Below are 4,516 nucleotides of genomic sequence, written 5' to 3' on the forward strand. Positions count from 1 at the left end.
GCTCAAGTAGTTACCTTGCGTAAGTTGGGCTCATAGTTCTTATTTGAAATCAAGAATAAACAACAACGAAAAAAGACCTACATACCAACACTCGCCTTGTAGATCAAACACTTATTTGTCTAGTATGCTTATCACCCACCAAAACGTCATGCCTTCTGCTAAATATATTTTATTTAAACATAAATAAGTCCATTTACCTCAGTCAACTCCTAGAGCACATTGGGTTAGATGATAATGTTATACCAGGACCGTAATGTAGTCTTGCATGTCCAGACAAATCATTTTTTCCTGATTCCTGATTGATCCTTTGTTTTAACAATTTTTGTCGCCTTTCGTAGGAAAAGTAAGGGGGACGGATTGGGATCTGTCCCCCCGTCCCCAGTGCCATCTGCATCCCTGTGTATAACACTAAATAATATATACTTTCCATAACATGAACAGTAAATACTTTCAGTATGTCATATTGCATAGTATAAGTAAGCGAACTGGGACACAGCTTAAGTCTCTCTGTCAACTGCGTCATATGCTATAACATCTATGGCATTCCCCCTCTTGTTTCCACAAAACCTGGGTTCAGGTGACACGGGAGTGGAGATGCATGACATGTCTGTCATAGCAAGCATGCCAACAGACACTCAACTCCTCTTAGCTTTTGTGTGCTCAGAATCAACCCGACAAGACACGCGCTTAAGCACTCTGATACAAAAGATGAGTCTAACCGCGGTGAAGATTTGATCCAGCTTATGACTTCAGGCCTGCGGTGGAATCAACTGATGTCAGAACAGATGTTTCCTATGAGGGGGTTCGTTCACACACCTGTCAACTTTGAAACATTAGATTATTGCCAAAGTGATGGATGATGCCAACAGGCCTGCGTGTAAACCTCCAAGTCTTTGTTGATCTTTAATGCTATAGGTCCTTAATAAGGTGTTCTTTGTTTTTAAGGGTCGCAGATCACTGAAATGTCTTCGTCTCATGTCAGTATACATCATTTCAAAATAATTTGTTTAAAGCTCTATTCATGTGTTAATTCATTATTTCTTTCACGAGGAATCTTCTGAATTCTGTCCTGCTGAGATGTTCAGTACACAGTTTATCTCGCGTGATCTTTTTTGAGTGGTGGATTTAACTCGAATTGACAAATGGCTTTAAAGTCTTATTAAAATCACCACTTTATGGAGCGTGTCTGTTTTCAAGTAGTTTGTGTTTGTGACGCAAAAATTATAAAACGGTATACAAAGCATGCAATGTTGTCTGAAGCTGAGCAAATATTAGCTCACTCTTTACTTATTCAATGAACTACAAGTAGTGCCTAGTCAATGATTCAACATGTTGGCATTATTTTAACTCAAGCATTTTCATGACTATGTAAACACAGCACCCTCCTCTCTCGTGTTTAAAACCAAGGGGAAATGTCATTACACACATGAGGATCTGCAAGCAGTGTGAACAAAGACTCACTCGCTGCATGCATGATGTACTAACATTAGGAACAATATGGAACGAGAGAGGTGACGACATTGACTGCAGATAACGCGTCCTGGTATGCGGCTGCTTGTCAGAAGACCCCGGCTGTGTTCTAAAAATCTGAAGAAGTATTTCAACATGATCATACACATAGAGACATCAATCACCTGTTGATTTTGACAGGCTGTAAATGTTTGATGTGCGATGCTATGTTGATGTACTTCCACTCCCAGCATCTTGCCATAGTGTGTTATTCCAAGATTTCTGCCTCGTACGACACACCCTCTGTTCTTGGCTGGTTTAGCTGCAAAAACCACCAAAACTTTTGCTGCCGTCAATGGTTTGGCTTACTTGCTCTTTACTGATCTCTATATATCTGTAGTCCGTGCTACTGACATGTTGAGATCTGCCTCTCTAACGTACCGTGTCCAACAGACATGCCACACGTATGCCTAATCAAGTGGCAAGGAAGACACCACATTAAAGGGGTCATATGGCGCTAATACGTGTTTTCTGTGTCTTTGGTGTGTTATGAGTTGCCCACGCATGTATAAGACACGTAAAACATTACATTACATTAGGGGTGGGCGATCTAGAAAAAAAATTCAAATCACGATTTTTTCCAGATAGATCACGATTCACGATTTTATCGCGGTTCTTCTTCAAGTTGGTTTTAAGACTATTTTGCAAATTAAAGGGGCTTCAATACAGCCAAACTAAGTCCCCATATAAAAATATACTCTTTACCATTTATATTTTGAAGAATATTTTAATCAAGTTAATATTAAATGCAAGTGCAAGACCATAAATCAGCTGTTAGCAAAAAACTTTACATTTTGAATTTTGTTTTTCATCTTGTTGCGGCACTCGGAGTAAAGCTGTGGAATGGGCGTGGAGGATAAATATTTTTGGCTGGGTATTTCGTAACGTGGATCTACGACTTTGAGCAGTTTTTTAAAGCCCTCATTTTCCACAGTCTTTATGGGAATCATGTCTTTGTCCAGGTAAAATGCGACCGCGTCAGTGACATCTTTCCAGCGCTTGTTCATTCTGTCATACTGATACGTGTTTTTTTTCTCAAATGGTTCTTTCGCTAAAGTCGTTGTTTAGGCGTTTTAGTTTCCGTATGCTTGGTTGTACCTGATTTACTCGCGTGGGATCCCTTTATAATTTGACTGTCGGCATACTCTTTCAGTCCCTTTTATTTTGAGGTGGTTAAAAAGGTTCGTTGTGTTGCCTTACGACGCTCGAATCTTATCATTGCCACATTTGCAAATAACTGTTGTTTGGGCCGTATCAGTTGGGGAAAACCCAAACCATTTCAATATTACTGATGGAGAATTTTTTTAGGGACCAAGTCCTCCGTGTTTCCCTCCATCTTCACTGACCGCGTCACTTAATCTTACTGAATTCACAAGCAACGTATACGAGCTTGTTAACATGGCGCAATCTATCGCAAGTATGTGGACGAATTCTATAGAACACTACTTTATAGGACGATTTAACGATTTTCCCGAAAAAGTGGATCGTGCAGTCATTTTAATCGTTCACGATCTAATATCGTCATATCGCACACCCCTACATTACATTACATCTAAAACAAACCATAATATTTGTTTTAGACATGTCATTTGACCCCCTAAAGTGTGTTTACGTGCACAAAATAAACAGATATCAAAAATCAGCTTGAAAAGAAACCAGTTTTCACGTTTTTACATGCACAGTAATAAAGCAGCTACGCAGAAAACCGCGTTTACATGGAAGTTCGAGACGTGTCGGGTTTCTCGTGTGCAGTGACGTCATCGTCGATAGTCTGTTTAGTGATTTACAATAAAGCGGGAAAATGGTCAGAAGCTGTATTTTTATATCTCTTCTCATGTCCGAAGTACCTGAAGTACTCCTCACTTTTACATTTCTACATCAACTGCGTGATTCCAGCGCAGACTTTTATACGTTATTTTACTATTACTTCCGTTTCGGACTTTTACTTCTGCGCTTTCAGACATGCTTAAACAAAACTGAGAGAAAACTGGTTAAAGCTGGGTAAAAAACTGCCCCTGCCGAGCGGGTTTTGATTACACCGTTTATGACCTTTCCCTGATAAAAGAAAAACGTTTTACGCATTTGCATGACCAAACATATATCGGCTTATTATGCACAATCGTCGTAAGAATGTTAACGCGCTCATGTTTCGTCCATTAGCTCTCTCTCCAAACCTCATTATAAAATAAAACGGATAACTGTAGCCATCAAGTTAGTTACGGCTTACGTGTGTTTAAAATAACATTGAGAGACAGCTGTGATCTAACTCCGTACGGTTTTAAACTTGATGCCTGATGAGGCTAATGATTGCTTAGGTTATTCATCTATAACAAGAGCTGTGGTGTAATGATTACATAGCAGCAACTGTTTCTGTAGAGGAGACACGGGGGGCAACAGACACAGAGGTTTGTTTATCTGTATTGAAGAGGACAATTAGACTCTTAATGACGGTTTCTCTTCCTATTGGATTAAAAGCAAAACAGGAATTGGTATACACGTTGTTTTTGCTAGTAGGGATCACCTAAAATATGTCACTGGTCTGATTTTAGTGTTTTACAATTGGAGGGGTTGTGTAATCCAGGGTTTGGATTAATCTGCCAGATAACATCCCAATCCATTCCCATTATATCCATTCATATGTTCTATCTGGTCAGGGTTCTTTTGTATTTTTAGCAGGATTGTCTCCCAATTGTAAACACGGTTTATTTACAGATAGCCTGCTGATCCCCATTAACTTCTATTACTTTTAATATGGGAAACGTTTTGGTTTTAATAAACTTTTTCTTAAAAAAGCTATTTGTAAAAATAGCACTCTCCAATATGCCAAAAAGGACACACTTAGATGTTTCCACTTAAACCGTCTTAAAATGTAAAAAAACACGTCAGACCATCACAAGGCATCGCCCAGATCAAGTCAATCGTCTAAACGACGCAAATCCCACGATAACATCGTCAACGTGCCATTTAAAGTCTCTCACAATAAAATTAGACGTGAATGCATTCGCAT

Source organism: Triplophysa dalaica, chromosome 12 (genome assembly GCF_015846415.1).
Source record: "Triplophysa dalaica isolate WHDGS20190420 chromosome 12, ASM1584641v1, whole genome shotgun sequence".
Classification (NCBI taxonomy): Eukaryota; Metazoa; Chordata; class Actinopteri; order Cypriniformes; family Nemacheilidae; genus Triplophysa; species Triplophysa dalaica.